This window comes from Onychostruthus taczanowskii, unplaced genomic scaffold (genome assembly GCF_017590055.1).
Source record: "Onychostruthus taczanowskii isolate IOZ18803 unplaced genomic scaffold, ASM1759005v1 scaffold21, whole genome shotgun sequence".
NCBI classification, from domain to species: Eukaryota; Metazoa; Chordata; class Aves; order Passeriformes; family Passeridae; genus Onychostruthus; species Onychostruthus taczanowskii.
In genome coordinates this window covers 6,077,127-6,095,925 of record NW_024499351.1, presented here as the reverse complement: position 1 = coordinate 6,095,925, position 18,799 = coordinate 6,077,127, and the positions used below count along the sequence as shown (strand labels likewise).

The 18,799-nt window shown below is 39.3% G+C and overlaps 1 protein-coding gene across 5 annotated transcripts in view; it reads left to right on the top strand.

Annotated features, from left to right (window-relative positions):
* The first annotated feature begins 453 nt into the window (after window positions 1-453).
* RASGRP3 (RAS guanyl releasing protein 3) overlaps window positions 454-18,799 on the top strand; it is a 58,865-nt gene continuing 40,519 nt past the window's right edge. For 3 of the 5 annotated variants that reach the window (XM_041404343.1, XM_041404342.1, XM_041404337.1), the window contains exon 1: window positions 454-607. The gene's annotated coding sequence lies outside the window, so the exon portion shown is untranslated. Of the gene's footprint in view, window positions 608-13,253; window positions 13,344-17,505; window positions 17,596-18,799 lie in introns of those variants that run through there. The other 2 variants (XM_041404338.1, XM_041404339.1) reach the window with 2 other exon arrangements.

Below are 18,799 nucleotides of genomic sequence, written 5' to 3'. Positions count from 1 at the left end.
TTCAAATATTTAACCATAATGAAATCCTTTAAGGACGTAGTATTACCCAAGACACTAAAGCCTACTGCTGCTGTGCCTCCTCATTTTTTATGTGGAGTACAAAAGATTACATCCTAGCATGTTTTTGAGCAAGTGTTCTCCTCATGCAAAGAACTGTGTCTGCAGACCAATCCCTATCAAATTCTTTTACTTATATCGGCAGGGGAGGGCAAAACCCCCTAAGATCTTTCCTTTGTTTAAATGCATTTCCTGCCTTCCTTACTGCTATAGACTGTGTTGTGACAGGCCTATTTATAGCCCAAAGAAAGGAAAAAGCACCACTGGAGGCAGGAAAACTAAGTTGGGAAAGAATAGAAGGAAGTGTGGCTGCCATTTAGCCAAACAATCTAGAACTAATTGAGCTGAAAGGAGCCCCAGCCCCAGTGAAGCTGCTGGGAGGGAGCAGAGCACAATCCTGCTGCTCTCTCCAGGGCGCTGCCAGGGCTGCTGAGTGGAAGAGCCATGGGCAGGACACTGCTGGGAGCAAATAACCTCAGCATCTCCATATCCTGAGAAGAACTCTTTGAAAAAAGGAGAGTGGTGCAAGTTGGATACCTATCAAATTAAGGTAAGTGCCTCCTTCTGGCATTTCTGCTTGCTGCATGCTCCACTTCTTTTCAGGTGTGGCCAGGCTGGTAGAGGAAAAAAGAATGAGCTTTGGAGAAGGAATGGCAAATGACTTTTAGATAAAGGTTTAGCAGGATGGCTGATTTTTAGATAAAGAAATCTGAATTCACTTATGGATTCCTCAGAACTTTTCTTAAGCAAAAGAAACCTTTGCCATAAATCCATGACATGACTGCTGTTTTCCTGACTTGTTCATCTTACAGATTGTGATTAAGTACTAGAGAAATGTTGTGGTAAATCTATGCCCCAAAGGAAAATATGATGTCAACTCTGTATTCACTTAAAAATATAGATTTAGAGAAAGACACAGAGAGGGAGAAGTATATTAAATATATATTTTTACAAGATGTATTAATATGGAATACAGAAGCATATCAAAATGTATATAATGCAAGTTTTGTGATAATTCAGTCTTATGATGTAGACTTGAAGGTAGCAACTTAGCCTGAATTAAAGTCCCTGATAGTTTCTAGAGTTTTAGAAAATATTATGAAAGGTAATTTGTGTGTGTGCATGCATATGTACAAAAATATACTACATATATATATATATTTAATCAAGATATATTTTTCATTGTTGCTTGCATTGCAATACTACATGCTGCCATTCTGAGGTCTAATTTAAACTGACAGTAGAATATGAGTGGAAATTTCTAATCTGCTGATTTTCAGATACTATACACAATATCACACTATCATGACTGAGTATGTAAAAAGCTTCATTTTAAGAGTTACCACCAACTATCTGCTGATTTTCAGATACTATACACAATATCACACTATCATGACTGTGTAAAAAGCTTCATTTTAAGATAATCAGTTTACACACCGCATTAATTCACTGAGTTACCACCAACAAGACACCCTTTTAAGATGGAAAAATTGAGTTTTATAAGATTGTATTTGATTTCTTCAACTCTCAACATGTCCTTTGCACTTCTAACAAAGGGAACGCTGTTGCAATTTGCAGGCAGCAGAATAGAAGCCGTAGAATAATAGACTCAGGTTTTCATCATGCAAATTTCATCTTCTTTGAAAGATCTATGAGAATAACCTTTGTATTAGTCTCATTTGTGTTAACACATTGCCTCTAAGCATATGCCATTCGGATGATTAATTTGTTATTCAGATGTTGTCTAGGATTAGCGGTTTATGGTAAAAAGTTGCTGGTGACTAAAAGGAAGTGTGATGTGTTGTTATTCTACTGTATCCCCATAGGATGCTATTATGTTTAGAGTCTGCTATTGTGAAGATAGCAAGGCAGGATGTCACCCATGTAGGTGAAAAGCCTCGACAGGACAATTGTAAACAGCAGCAGTCGGCTGAACCCTGATCCAGGGAGGTGCCAAGCAGCAATCCCAATGAAGCAGATGTAAGGCAAGCTCATGGAATGGATAGGGCCTTTCTTTGTCTGATTTCAAAGTAATCACCATTTACAGTGATTCTCAGTAATTTACAGGAGTTCTAGGTGGTTATAAGCCTGGTCTTGAGAAGACTAAAGTGGCAGTAAAACTAGAAGCTTTGCAAGAGAAAGCTCTTTAGAATGAAATTTGAGTAACTAGCATAGCATGCTCTCATGCAGGTAGCATTCCTTGTTTTCAATTTCAGTCAGTGATTGTCCTGCACAAAAACTAAACAGGAACAGAAAAAAATAGTGTTTTAATTAAAAAATTTAGTAAACATTGCAGTTTCTGCTTTTGGATAAATACAATCATTTTCATGAGATGTCGGTTGCACAGCGACTGTAACACAGCTAAACAGTACACACCATAAACTTCAGATTTATTCAGGTCAGCAGGACTCACCACATTATTTTAAAGCTTGGTAGCTTGAATGTAGCAAAACAGAAACATTTCCTTAGCTATAAGGAGAAGATCATTTACAAATCAGCCAGTTACATTGCAGTTTACAGGAAAAGGTGATCAAAAGCATATTGATGCACGTTCACATTTGCCTCTGGAAAAAATACTACAGCTAGTACTTTAAAATTCCCTAATTAATACTCTTAATAAACACACACATATAAAGATTTGTTTCTAAACTGCAAGAGTTCACATGTTGATGAGTTCAAAGTTTGCAAATAGAGGGTTTTCTCCTGAAGATAGAATCGTGAGGAAAAAATACTTCACTGAAAGAGTGACACTGAAAGAGTGACACTGAAAGGGCTGCCTAAATAGAGGGTTTTCTCCTGAAGATAGAATCGTGAGGAAAAAACACTTCGCTGTAAGAGTGACTGGACACTGAAAGGTCTGCTCAGGGAGGTGGTTGAGTCACTGTCCCTGGAGGTGTTTAAAAAAAGACTTGATGAGGCACTCAGTGCCATGGTTTAGCTGATAATGTAATGGCAGCTCACAGGCTGGGACTCAATGATCTCAAAGGTCTTTTCCAACCTAGTTTATTCTGTGATTTCAGAAGGCTTAGAATGAAATTTACACCCCAGCACCCTATAAAATCTTACCACCTGCTAGGGTCTAGGTACACTGCAGGAGATTCTTTCTACATAAACACTTTTGACTGTTCACAAGTACTAACAGAGCTGCAATTATTAAAGCTCCAAGCTAAAAATTAAATATGAGAATCTGATATACCAGAAGGAAGTTGAGGTTCACATGCTTCCTACCCTGACATTATTTTACCAGGTAATTAAAGAGGTTTAGAGTTGTCAAATAAATACCTCAGTCAGCTGTCACTACTGTGTGGGCAATATGGATTTCTGGTTCCAGGAAAGCTGACTGACTTGAAGAAAAATCACATGACTTAAAAAGTAATGCACTTTGGGTGACAAGTCATGCCATGCTTTCCTGCAAAGCTAGCTCAGGTTTAGTAAGATTTATTATTCCTCATGCAATTGCTCCAGTGTAAGCATCTTAATTTCTCTCTAAGCCCTTATTCCTCTCTACCAGACACTCTTACAAGGAAGCTTTGTGCTCCAAGTCACTATTTAGTCCCACTAACATCATAGGAAAAAAAGAGCAGAGAATTACAAGTGTTTGGAGTAGTCAAAGCAAGACTTTTCAACAACTCATGTGCAGTCTACAGTACAGTGTCACTCAAGAAACAGAGCTGGGGAAGAGGGAACACAAAAAGAAACCCAATTAAAACACATTAAGGCATCAACATTCAGTATTGGATAGCATCAAAATAGTTCTACAAAGAGATGCAGCTGTTCAACACAACAGAATTTTTAGTGTTAACAAATAAATTTTGTTGATAATGTCTAAAACACCTAGCTCATAACTATGTGCTGAATAACATCCTGACTCAGGAAAATGTTTATGCAGGTGCTTAAATTTAAGCATATGGATAGTTTCATTGATTTCAAGCAAAATTATTTCAACAGACTGATAAAATTTAAAGCCTGGCAGAGTCATTAGATCATCTAGTCTGACTACAAACACAGCATGTTAATTTCATCATTTCTCATATCTAAAATGCAAAAGCTTTCCTGCTTACAACAGAAGAGTATGGATAAAAGTTTATGGAGAAGATCAGAAAGTTCTACACGCATGAGTAGCGAACCACAACAGTGAGAATTACTCAGGCTGACACAAATCCTTTAGCTCAAATGGGAATTAAATGTGCAGGCTTTGCACCAACTTACTGCACAAGGGTGAAGGTCAATGTGTGTATGGAAGATAGACTGTTTCTCCCAGAAGTCTCTGTGCTATCAGAAAAAGCCATTAACTTTACTTTGGTTGCTTTCCTACTCTTCTAGTGGACTAAAAAAGTACTGTTGCATAAGCTTTTTTTAAAAAAGCTTCTTTAAAATCAATCTTTATGCCAAAGTGCAGCTATATATTTTTACCTTAAGTTCTCTCATTCACCCCAGACCATGTGCAAATTGTGGTACAAAATAAGGAGCCATTGTTCAGGAACAGATGAAACATAGATACATTAACGAAATAGAAAAATACATCTAGAATGAATTTATCAAATATCTTACTTGGTCACACCTAGGCAGTTTAAAAAGACCGATTATCTGAACAACAGATGAGAAAAAGTGGGAGACTTGACCTGGGGTCTCCTTTCCAAGGATTAGTAACAGTGGGTTTCTGCTGCATGAACATGCAGCAGCAGCAGTGATGTTGAAGGATATGTACAACACAGGGTATTAACAAAAAAAAAGAAGAGGGTGAACAAGAAAGACTGTCTTGGAGTACGAGTCCACCTGATCATGCAGGTATCTTCATGTCTTAGGTTACCAAAAAAAAATTGTGTTAAGAAGTATTTTTGCCTTTATCTTCTTCATCTTCTTCCTATGTAAGCTGAGTTTCAGGGTTGGTAATCTCCTTGTTACTTAGTATAGTACTTCCTGGGAAGCAGATGGGTACCCTAGGGGAAGGAAAAGCTTTTCCCAGCTTTTAGCAGCAGGGAGAAATGACAAACACTCTACCTTATGTAGAGGTAGACTCAGTCCTCTGCTCTTCTCTAAACTCAGTGCAGCAATGTGCTCTCATCTGGATGCCATCTCTGAAGTGTCCCTTCCCAGCCCTCTGTCTAGGGATGGTTTGCAGACCCATCTATCACAACGGTCCCCAACAAACTCTGTGGGCTCAAACAACTGCACGGTGCAAAACACAGCTCCAATGGTTCTGCAGTGCAGCACCACACCGCCCCAGGAAAAGGAGCATGCAAAGTGGCCACCCTGTTGCCAGTGTTGCAATGAAGATGTGCCACTTGGTCAAGGTAGCAGAAATGCAGTGAGCAGCCAGAGCAGTTACGGTGTGACACGGAGCTCTGTGTGCAGTCTGCTCTGCCAGCATGGCCCAGCCATGCACCAAATAACTCCATTGGAGGGGCTGGATGGAGGAATTTAAAGCCAAGCTAAAAGGTCTGGTATTGCCTCACTAATTGGTTAATGACTGTTTACATTATAGAGCTGTAGTTCACTTGAGTTAGAAAGAACAGAAATTAATGTGTACCAACATCTCTGTTTAGACGGCTCAGCATTCTTAGAATCCTTTATATTCTAACACACCTTTTTTTCCAGCATAGCGTTCCAGCATAGTGTTCCATTGTTATTTTGGTTTATTACCATACCACAATTATCTTGGAAGGCTAGAGACAAAGATAAATCTTCAAAGATGAGGTCATTACTAAAGGGAAAAGGAAAACCAAATTCAGTCTCAATTGAACTACAAAATATGCTTCATAACTTCATAAATGGGAACAGCAAGAGAGAGAAGTGGATTAATGCTGAATTTTTCCATGCTGCTTGACCTCCTTCCCAAGCATGGATAGTCTCTTCTTTATCTCTTAAAAAAAAAAAACAAAACAAACTTTCAAACTCCCTTCATATAGTGCTGTGGTTTTATACTGAACACAGTCTGCATGGAATTCTGGACCCAGCACATCACTCTGATATTGTGCTATTCATTCAGACATATTCTATTAGGAATAACTGTCTTAAGCAATAGTTAAAAGCAGTAAAAATATAAAAGAGGAGGATAATGTCCTTATAACACTAAAAGAAATTAAACTGGAACTAACAACAGAGAAGGGCCCAGAGTAAAACAAGTGCAATAAATCCAGCAGTTATATATAGAGACCTTGGCCCCAAGGGGCTCTGTCATACAAAATATTAAGTGTTGTAAATATAATAAGCAAATCTCCTCTCAACTAAGGAGCATGGAAGCAATAGACTCTCTCTTGTCTTTGCACTGAATACTTCATACATAGTAGGAAGGCACAGATGCATGCAAATACTCATCCCAGAGTAAGCTGGGAGCATGAACCCTGAGACATTTGCAGCAGATTTCAATCAGGCTGCTGGATAACAGTCTGACTGACAAACATGCTGTGTGTTGGACCAAGTGGAGATCCTGACTGGCAGTTCTATCCAGGCAGGCATTTGTGATCCATACCTCACTTTACAGTGCATAAAAATGTTACTGTTCAGAAGAGAGCAGTGCATTAATTTTTAGTATTTTGACAGAAACTGTTCAAAAAAGTCAGATTATTTTTCTAGAGAGAAGAAGGAAATAGGCTTGGTTCTTTTCTGGGTCTGTTACTAATCTCCATTGTTTCCATTCTTGCAATGTCAATGCAAATGGACTATGTCATGCTGCAACTTGGCATGTAGTGCTCTAAGTTGATACTCAGTACGAGCCTGGTCTGGGTCACTGAGGGAAGAGTGACTTGCCAAACCAAGAACCACTGTGACATCAGTGGTGACAACATGTTTGTCAAAATTAGTAAACTGAAAAAACTTTTTTCACTATTCATGTGTAATACAAATTTGGCAGATAACATTCTCTCTGTTGTAAAATTTGAGTGAAAATAGTTCTCAGAAATTATTTATACAAGACAAAGTTGAGAGCAGTTGAACTTACACTAGGAGAGACAAGTAAAATGCAGAAAGCTAGGTGCTTTCAGTAAAACAGAAGTAAATGCATTTTAAAACACATGTTCACTGAATTGAAACCTTTCTGAGCAGCTATAATTTCATTTAAAGTCTGAGAGAGGATGTCATGAAGAACTCAGAAAAAAGCCCTATGTCATACTCTTGGTCTCTTGTATTCATTTGCACCAAGTGTGGGAAAAAACCCATACTTACTGGGAATTTTTAAATGGTAAAGGAAGTACTGATTAGCTCAAACTTACCAGGTGCAGAAAAAACAGCAAAAACTGAGAGCTGCTATACGTTCAGCATTATAGCAATATCCCATCCTTGTTCAGCACATCACTCACAATGAGGATGGTTAGAGAAACCTAGAGAACAAATCTTTTCCAAATACACAAGTCTGCTTAGAAAACTTCAATCTAGACAGTATTGGGAAAAAACCCCTTTATGACAGATGTGCTTTTGTGCTACTGTATCTAAGCCTAGAATTACTGAACACACTCTTCAAGCTCTGTTTCTGAAATGAGCATATCCATCCTGTGGAATGTAACTATTCAATGTAGTTGGTAACAGACAATGAAGAGCTTTTGTTGTTTTGGTTTTTTGGTTTTTTTGCAATCATGGGCCTATTGTCACTGCTACAGAAGCTGTCCTTAGTGCCTGCTATCACTGCATGGCACAATTTCACTCTATCTCTTTGCAAGGGAGATGTCAGCCTGCTTTAGCATTCAGAGTGCAGAACAACTTTTATTTTTCATTCCACCTCTGTACTTCAAGGTGAAACAAAATCAAGTAAAGAGAACTGGAAATAAAGAACAGTGCTCTTACAGTAATAGTAACAATTTTAATAATTAAAATTTCTTACACATGTCTATATAAGGAAGAAACTATAAATTACCAGCTTCTCTGTGAATACTGGAGGGCTTTGGAAAGGCAGGAATGAGTGTGATAAGGGTTGTCTTGTGCATGGGGGTATTTTTGTTTGAGTAGACTTGAGGTTTTCATTCATCCCATCAGTCATTGTCACCCCCTTTCTAAATCTGAGAACCAAAGATAGAGGAAAAAATAGGACCATCCCCCATTTTTCATGCCAAATTTGTAATCCCTAAAGTCTAGTATCTCCCTATATTCTTTAAAGAAAATATCACATAAGTTAATATACAATTCCCATTGACTTACAGCTGTGAGTGCACAGCATTTCCACAAACCAGTGTACAGATTCCTAGCTGGACATCAAGAGGAGGAAGGAAGGAAAAGGAGGGAGGTCCCACCACTAATGTACATGAGAGAAAAGGCTGCCTTCCACCTTTATCATTAAGCTTCATCCTTCCACCTCCATCTCTACCTCCTGGATCCTCTCTCCTTTACTCTTATAGGTGTGTACTTCACAGTTGGATGACGTTCATCCAAACAGATGATCCTCACAAGTCCCTTCAAACTGAGATTATTCTATTCTATTCTATTCTATTCTATTCTATTCTATTCTATTCTCTCTCCTATCCCTTCCATTCCAGGCATTCTGCTTCTGGGTTTTCCACTAAAGAGAACAAGTGCCTAGAAGAAAGCTAAGAGCCATCTAAAAGTGGTGGAAAGACAGCCTAGAGGACAAGCCAGAGCCCCTCTGGAACATGGCATGAGGAGCACTGAGGGCACAGACTACTGGCAGAATTCAGGAGTCACAGTAACAAGTGAAAACCTTTGTCAGAGGCTTATAAACTGGGTTGAATGTTTACTAGGTCAACAAAAAAATCCCCCACTGCCTGCCATGGTGCTGCTGAGCTGTCAAAAAGCAGGTCTGTACTTCATAGACTAGAACTATTATTAGTTTTTCAACTTGAAAGACATGTTTAACAGAGCACAACAATTTTTTCCCTCCATAATTTCTGACAATCGGATTATTGGTTATTTTAGCTTAATTCACAAACTATGAATTTCAGATGGGTACACAGCATATCAAACTTCCATTTAAATTACTATTTTCTCATATACTTGAATCATTGATGGGCACTGCTTTCCAGTGAAAAGCAATCAGCAGCCTTGACTCTAAGCATTGCTCTAGGCTCACCTTATGACATTTAATTGATGATATAAAGGACTGATTTCAAGAGTCATATCCAGGAATACCCTAATTTGATAAGTTATCCTCTCAACTCTTACTCTCTTAGAGGTAATGTGACTACTGGTGCACCCTTGGGCAGGAAAGGGGAGGTGCAGCGGGCATTTGCAGTACTCCTGTGCCCCCTAGAGCATTGCATTGAAGAGCCTGGAATTGACTTAGATTGCTAGGGATGCAATATAGCCCATAAATGTTTAAAACTGATTTAATCAATGTAAGGTTGAGAGCCTTATATGCAGTATTTTCAGCAAAATTTCCTATCTGATATGCCCCTCATATGTCCTTTAGCTGGAAGCTGTGTGTAAGAGCTGTTGCACTATTTAAAGCAGCCCCTTTAATCAGACTTAGGTATTTATAAAGCACCCTGTCTGGTGAAGGCTTCCATGGTCTGCTTCCATTCACTTCAGCTGATAGGGAAGGCTATATAATGTCTGGACAGTGAGGCAGAGCAGCAAACCAGGCACTTTGTCTGTTAGGTTTGAGCTCCATATGTCCTAAAAGGCCGAACATAGTGCAGCCATTTAGGAAACAAACGTAGCAACACAGACTTGTAGTTAGTATAACCTGGCATTTAAGTCCACTGAGACTCTTACACCTGTTCCATACATTCCAGAAGAACATGTTAACAGAAAAGAGACGTTTTCAGCAACCCACAAAACAGAGGTCTGTAACTGCCATATGCAGAAAATAACTACAGTTCAAAATTCTGCACAGTATCAAAGCACTGGTGTTGAGATAAGCTCTCTATCAGTGATCAATTTCTAAATTAAAACATCTATAGTTAATTAAATGACACATAAACAAGACATAGCCAAGTGCTTCCAAACCATGAAAAAAAGCCTCTCCTACTGTAAGGAGAGGCTCTGGATCTATTTATCCAGCATCAGTAAAAGCAAAAATCTTCCAGATCTCAACCCAAACCAAAATGAACAACTGTTCCATTCTTTAGTTCCTTGAGGCTCTTCTAAAAGCTATCCATACTATGTGACATTAAAAATTTTACCTTACACACTCCTATAACAATTCATTGCTAACTGTACTTATTTTTCATTGCTCCTTTTCAGTACTTCTCATGTCTCATTTCAGCATGACTGAGAAATCTGTGTGCATCTGCCAGTTTTCATTTGAGGCATTAATCATAGAATCTTTGGAGTTGTAAGGAACCCACAAGGATCATTGTGTCCTACTCGCAAAGAATAGGAGAAAGAAATGTACCTTTTTCAATCCACTCTTCATTTGTTTTCTCAGCAGAAAGAGAAGGCAGAATACTGTTGTATTCCACACAGCAAATTTTTTTTCGTATTTAAAATGCTATCTGATAGATGTAAGAACACAATTTTTTGTAGCTGTATTAACTACCTGATTTTCTTTTGTATGTCAGTATTTCTTTTAACAAACAGGAAAGAATAGAAAAAAAGCAAAACCTCCAGAAAATTTTAAAGACCTTGATTTTCAGGAATTACACCTGAATTATTTCTCTGTTCTGTTTCACAATGACTTAAAGTTGTCTGTCTAGCATGAGGATAGATAAACTTTTTCCCACATAAACCGCAGTTTATGGAAGTTTTTACAGAGCCATAAAAGTTAATTTATTTGGCTACTCATTTCAGAAAGTACAAAGACTACTTTTCTTTTTAGGGAGTGTATCCCAAGTTGTTTGAGGAATATTGCCATTCAGTCATTATCATCAAATTATGTTCCTGTGTGGAGCATGACTACCAAATAGAGACAGCTATTCAGTGCAGAGTGATGGCATTGTACTCTGTGCTATTTCAAATGGCCCAGAAACTACCTGTATTTAATCAATTATATGAACAGTTGCTGATAAATGGAAAAGAGTGCAGTTGATATTGCATAATCAGAGAAATGGGCAAAGTAATAAAAATTGTGTTTGTGGACAAATAGATTATTTTGGAACACATTTCAGTCATGTTTTCTTCAGTATCAACAAGGAGTAATTTTGCTCAAAGTTGTAAAGAAATTTAGGATTTAATTTAATTTTAAAGTTGCATGTAAAATTCTGTTGCCCTTGATCTCAGTGCATTTTAGGGGAAATTAAATGACATTTATCGAGGACAACTCATTTGTGCCTTAAAGCACAGTGAGTGCCTTCTCCTTTGTCTGAGCAAGGCCAGGTGCTCACACCCAGTTCTGTGATCCATGGCCAGGGTCTGCTCAAACTTCCAACCCAGTTTTGCCAGGGCATCTCTCGCTCCCTTTTGGAAATTGCCATTCCTCCAGAGGCCTAAATTTAAATTAACTGGTTCCTCATGGGTTTATTTTTCATTTTTGAATTCTTGGTTTTTGCAGCCCCCTTTTTGAAAGCCTCCTCAGCAGCTGTGATGGGTCACAGAGCTCCATGCCCTGGGACAGTCTCTTGGAGTCTCCCAGGATGACGTGAGGAGCAGCTTGCTGAGGCGCTGCCCAGCCTGACTGTGCACCAGGACACACCTGCAGCAAACATTCCCTGTTTCCCAGGTCTTCCTCCTCCCTCTGCACTGACCTTCCTCAGACCAAGAGGAGGCCAGGTCTCATGCAAAGCTCAAGCCCTTGGAGGAGGAACCCCAACCCCAGAGCTCCTTCGCCCCCCAGGCTGGGACAAGCTGGATACAGCCAAGCCTGGCCGGGTTGAGAGAGCTCCTTCAAGGCAGGAGTTTGTTCTATGGAAACTTGTTTCCCCAGAGTCCCGGGAAACAGGAGAAGCTCACAAGGGCAGGCGTGGGTAATTAGCACAAGGGCTTCTTCCCTGCTCCAGGCTATGCTGGCAGCACTGGTGGCTGCATGGTTTTGTAACCATGTGCTGGTTTATATAATACGAAGAGCTGGGTAAGGTCAAAGGAAGCGACCTGAGTTACCCTTTGTCATTGCAAACTTCATCTTCAGGGATTTGCTGGCTTTCATTGGATTCTGATAAAAGTGCCAGTTAGATATGCTATTCTATTTTAACCATTTTAAAAACAGGCACCTGGCTCTGAGAAATTCCTTTAATTTGCCCAAATCTTGGTTGCAGCACTATCTATTGGTGCAGTTTGTATTTCAGAAAAATGCCCTACAATGCCCTTTGTAATCCAATGAGACCATGTTGTCTTGCAGGATCTGGATTGCTTACCAAATATCCAAATACCATTACCCCGTCCTGTAGTGATGTACTTTCAATCTTGCCAGTTTGCAGTACTGCCAGGGTTTCAGCACAGTGTATCCTACATGTGGGAGGGGAATTTCAGAAATTCAGAAAATGATCTTTTGCACTTCACCCTTGAAATACCATTGACTGTACACCTTTGTCCTTAAAAACCTAAATATCTTTAAATGTGTGACCAAGCTAAAGGGAGTTAAGTGTAAAGTCTCAGTTGAATTTCAGTAATGTGTGACTACATATCACCTTGGAAAATTCCAGCAAAACCTGTTCCTTTCTTGACTTCAGCATTTCTCCTTCATTTGTCCTACATCTGGGAACATGGGCATAAGGATGCTTTTTTTTTGCTCTCTCTGTTTAGACTGATAGTCCTCACCTCAATGGGTCTGTCTCAGTCTGACTATACAACGTCTGGCAAAATGCAGCCACATGATCCATGATGTAAAAATGTCAGATGCCAAAATTAAAATGATCTCTAGTATTAATATTCATCACTCTACTGTCCAAACATAAAAGATTGTAATATTACCCTCAAGAACAACTAATCCCCAGAAAATTGGGGATTGTTCATATATTTTGCATGATCACTGGAGTGGCCTGGTGTTAAAGACACTAAGAACACAACAGTTTTTAAATTTTACTGTTGCTGTTTAAATTCCTGTATTAAAACACAGCAAAGTCTGAAGTCAGAAAAAAACATGAAGCCATCAGAGGGGATGTGTTTAACTTTCCACTTGTGCTGCCCCTACTGTCGATTAAGGCTTATCTACTCTTTGGTGTTAGTCATTAAAAAAAAACCTACCAACAAAAAACCAGAAGTTATGGAGTGCGTGGTGCCGCGTTCCAGTCAAATGCTTTAGCAAAGGCTGCTATTATGAAAAGGATTTTCTAATAGGGGGAATAATGATCTTCAGATTCTAACCTCCTGGCACGGCAGTGAGATTTATCAGGAGGGGCATGTGACTAGTTAAGACACACAGCCCCAGCTTGAAGGAAACAGCTGCTCATTTCATGCTTTAGCACTTGGCAGCTGGACAAGGAAGGGTGATGTTTGTGTTGAATACCTCTGCAGAACCAAGTACAGTAAGTGATTTTCTCTGTTCTTGATTTTTTTTTCCCTAAACTGTCACTGCTTTGTCACTGCCCCATTTTCATCCTAGACCTTTCATAAAAATGCTTGAAAGAGTGAAGCATATTTTTGAAACTTCTCTGATAAGCAGTCATTCATGCTCAGATTGCCTGCATTTCTCTGACCTGTGATCAACAGTGTTGTTTTTGGGAACAAGGCAGGTATGGTGCTTTACCCTCGTGTCAGCCAGGCAGGGACTATGGTGCTTATTTACTCAGATGATGGAGGGAGGAGGCTGTTTATGATGACTGTATTTTCCTTTCTCTGCAGAGCTAGTCAGTAGATAGTAATGCAACCTGAGTAAAGAGAAATTTCAGTGTCTGGCTTAAAAGTACTACCTCAAAACAGTGTGATCAATCTGAGCAAAATTGCTTGTGACTGGTTACTTTCTGTGGGTCAATGAGAGGTTTTTTTAAATGGAAAAGGTACAAGTAGAGAAATGCAGGAAGACTGAAGATGTACTGATTAAGATATAATTGAGACATTCTGAATAATAATGCATAATTAGACTGTGAAGATTGAAAAAATGTAAAAGAACAGGGAAGGAGTCTCCTAAATTTCTCCTAAAGTTCTTAATTCAATTTCTTTTTGGGTACCTGCATGTTTTGTGGTTTTGCTTCATGAATGATTTATGTCCCTGTCTGATAATTTTTGACTCTTACTGTCTGAAGTTTTCTTTCAAAACCAGAGTGTAGGATACATAAAAAGGAACTTTTGATCAATTATTTACATATAGATGAATCAGGATTCTTTGGAGGAAGACTTAGGGGGAACAGGAACAGGTGAATGAGTGATGGATCTTCATATGTGATAAGACTAAGGTGCTCTGGGGAAATTTAAAGAGGGGCAGACAGAGCAGTGGGGTCCTGTTGGGGAAGGTCTAAGAGTAAAAATTGACAGGTTGCTTGCAGTCTCTCCTTTAAAAGTGGGGAGAATAAGCTTTTCAAATATTTCTTTCATAAGGATGTGAAACACTACTTTTTGAAGACTTTTCTTTTAAACCATAGTTTATCATTTTGACAGTTGATTGGAAATTTTATGGGAAAATGTCAACTGGTTTCAATTGTTCACAAAACCAGAAGTCTGTGTGGCTTCCTGGCTGTTTGTGTCTCCAAGGGTAGACTGCCTTTGAACCAAGAACTGAAGCACTCTCAGCACACTGCAGCCCTCCCACAGGGATGCTGTGGACCACAACCAATGGAACAAGCCTACAGCTCCTGGGGTACCCAGTGTTGTGTCAGGAGCCCGTGGTGCCCTGGGCACCTTGGCTGCAATGGGGCCCCTCCAGCCTGTCCCCATCCTCATTCCATGTGGGGCAGGGAGAATAACTTGTTCCCTGTCACTTTTCATTACTGATCCCAGAATAAGTTTATTTTTCTTCAGAACTGTAGGAATTCTGATTTTGAGTAAGATTATGCCGTGGTGTGCTTGTTTGCAGACACTGTATTTTGTATTTGTAATGAGTGCTCTGTGTTAAGCAAACTCTCCAGGACTTGTAAACCTAAGTTAAACCCCAAATCCACCAGAAAACAGATATGAGCTCAGTCCATACCTGCTGTAACTTCTTCCTCCCTGCTTCTCCATGAGCACAGTGCCAGTGTTGGTGCAGAAGGTTGATGCAAAGCCACATGGCTCAGCACCTGCTGGACTGTGAGCCATCTATACACACCTCTTATGCAGCTGATTAATGCTCCTGCAAAGCTGGGAATTGAGTGTAATATAAAAGAGACAAAATTATGATTACAAAGTAAACACTAGATAACTGCACTACTGAGCTTGCCTTCAGATAAGAATGTCTGGACCTATCTTGTTATAGTGGTAGCAAATTGTCTCAAAGAAATGTGGTGGGAGAGCTCAGTTTTGTGCCTCTTTACTGTTGGTTATAAAGGTAATTTGCAATTAAGGAGAATAACTCATTACTTGGATCTGCAAAGTTTAAGACAAAAAAACCCTGCTTTATTTACAGCTTCCAGCTGTCATTACTGTATCTGATTCTGAATTAAATTCAGGACTCATTACGAGACTTTTAAATTCTCTGTCCACAAAATGAAGAAAACTTGATCAACATCACAAGATTCTTAAGAGTGTAACTGTTTCAATCCTTATCACTAACTCATTTTGGCGAGAATATTTACTGTTAAACACAGCCAGTGTACTTTGAGAAATAAGTGCAGTCTTCAGGCTCTCCTCACTTTTTGGCTTTTCTCATGAATTCTAACTGCAATATCTGTCACTGCAACACTAGACACAGAGCACCACTGAGGCACACACTGATTTTGCACTTGAGCAGAAAACACAGCCTCTGTACCGCTACCTTTTTATATTATTTTATAATATCCTGATCTCATAAAAAACAATGCTCAGCTTCTTGAATATACACCCCCATTAAATTCATGAAAGTCAAGGCAGGTCTGCATAAGCGTGAAGCACATTAATTAAATCTCAGCATTCTTTGTTCGGGAAGGGCTCTGCCCTTGCACTTCCACTTGATGGGCCCCTAGAAAGCCCAATATATGACTGAAAGTTCATCCTGAATTGTTTTTTATTCTGTATTATGGGACATTGGGTAACAGTGGGGACATTGCTATCCCTGTGTAGAAGCTCAGTGCAGACCCTTGTCACTGAGAGCATCGTAAGGTTCCTGTTAAATCTTTTCCCTTTACTCTGAGGAAATGATCAGGGCAGCCTGGCAGTTCTCTTGATGGGTATATTTCTGCTCCATATCAAAACATGCAGCTGAGGAGCAGCTGCAGTTGTGCTAGCCCCTCTCTCCAGTTGAAAATGCCATTGTACCAAAGAGCCACTCCCAGGATATTCTTGAATAAAGAGAGGAAACGACTTTTAAAAATACTGTAAGGGCACTTGTGTCATTTTCTTTTCTTCCTAAGCTACCCAGGCCTAGCTACAATACATTTGTACAGGTACTCTAAAAAACTTGCACTGAGTGTTTCCTTTTAACATATTTATGGCATATTCACTTTTTGCTGCTGAATTTGATAAATTTGTTTTCAAGTTGGCCCTTTCTTACAAGTCAGAAATAGCAAGGTTTTATATCTAAGAGTTTGAAATCAAAAGCCTGAAACAAATTCTCAGGTCTTCTGGTTTTTGCTCTTCATTGCTTCTCTCTGTGTTTTTTCTATTCAATGTGAATAGCCAGTGAAGTAGTACTTTTTCATTAATAGGTTTTCTTATTGGTATAACATATCTAAAAACCACCTGACCACCAGAATAGGGGTGTTGTGACAGGGAATGAACTTTTCTCTTGTAATGAATGTAAAAGATTAACAGCTACAAGCACCAGCAACATCAACAAAACAGATTTGGTGAGTCCAGCTCAGCTACAAAGACTAATCCTCCAAATACATAGGTATTTGCTGAGCTGAATTTATGAGAGATCCCATCAGAAAGCTCAGCTAACCTCTATGTGTGTGTGAGGTCAGGATCAACGTGTAGGTGTGTGGAAATACCCACAGGACTGATGTTTACAGCTCAGCAGAAAATACAATTACCCCTGAGAACTGCTCTGGTTGTTTTGGTAGCCATCTGCTGTCTCATTTCTCTGAATAACTGCGCCCCTTTACCACATTCAAATAAGTGAAATGGTTTGACTCTCTCTACAGAGTACTCTCCCACCTGTGATTTATGCATATGCTCCTTAATAATGATCTGGAGTTTCTCAGGCAAGGGCAGTGGGCTTCAGCATCTTGAGAACCTGCTAGGCATAATAAATTAGTGACACCTGAGCTATTCTTGTTCAGATATCTCATATATTTAGTTCCTTCAAAGAGAAAATAACTATATAACTGTTAAATTTAACAGTTTAAAATTAACTGCATAACAGTTAAATTAACACATATTTAATATTAATGATTCAGGAGTATGTCTACTTTGGACTACCACAAAAGTCATACCAAGCTTAATATACAGCAGTTGATATACATATATTGATATTACATGCTATATATACCAGTACATTTCCATATACTACCCCTTCCACTCCTGTTAAAACTGCCTCTCTTTTCAACCCCTTCTGTGGAAACCTGTCCCACTGAGAGCAGTGATGGGCTTGTGCAAGGGGGTCTGGACTGCAAGATCTCCGAGATGAACAAGGATTCTCCATTATTTCTGAAGTATATTTTACTCCCCATGCCTGAAACAGGTTGACGATTTGCAACATAGAAATCAGTCTTAGAGACTGGAATTTAAGTAAGTCATACATGATATGGTCAAATAGACTGAACATGGCTTGTATGGGGGGTATTTGCATGTTTGCTAAACATGTTGATAAGGCTGCCTTTGACACATGACCAAAGGTTCATATCTTCTTTGTTGTAATGCTGTGTTCTTGTTCGTGTTCTTTAGAAAGATGAACACCTCTCCAGCTTAAACTCTGGTCTCAACAAATTGAATTTCCCTTGTCTGAAGTAGCATTATTACAGAAAGGCTTCTATTCATAACCCATCATTCACTTTGGTTCCACCCAGTCCATAATCTTGGTGCTGGTTTGTGTGGCACACATTGGTAAATTGGTTGTTTCATAGCAATGCATTGTTAAAGCCCAGAGCTTGTTGGGAAATTTCTGGTGTTTGGAAAATTCTGGTGTTGCTAGTGGAAAGTAAAAAAAGCCCAGCTTATGCAAATTCATAATTGATTACCAGTGGGGAAAACTACATCAGAAAAAGTTTGCTGAATTAGGGCTTGAGTGAACTCACTATCTGGATATATATAGTGATTTTTGTCCTCCAAATCAGAATAGCCATGACATTCCAGCCTTATCACTCTGTTCATGAAATAGCTTCCTTAAAAGACTAACAATCTCCTCTGCTAAAGATGTCTTGCCTGCTTTAGCTTGCTTACTCATGTTCTACTTTGCTGAATTCATGAACACATACTTCCTGGAACAGCTGCCACCCTTCCTAAAACTCTTGGTTTCCAGTCCCTGCCCTACTGACTGTCTGTATATTTTTATCTTAAGTAGGAATTGGGGCAGGAACTAGAATTGCCTTTTTCCCCTCCCTTTGAGTGAATGCTCATCCCCTTAGATTAACGCAGTCGTGCTCTTGCTTGCTTGCTCCCTGCAGACCAAAGAAACTTCATTATTTCAAGTAATATGGAATTAAACTGAGGTTCTGGGGATGATAAATCTCCTCTGTAGTCTCAGCCAAGATAGTGTGAGGTCTGCAATCCTTCCATTAGCTGGAAGAGTTGGTCCTGTACCTCTCACAGCTTTAAGGAGTGTTCAGAGCTCTTGGAAAAAGAATTTGGGCATCATGACTGCATCTGTGTAGGGTGGGATTGACATGTTAGGTGTGACTAAAGGATGCTTAACACAGACAAGGCAGGGGACTTTCATGTGTACAGATTCCAAAAGGATTTAGGAGTGGCCTAAGTAGAGAGCTGCTTGATGTTA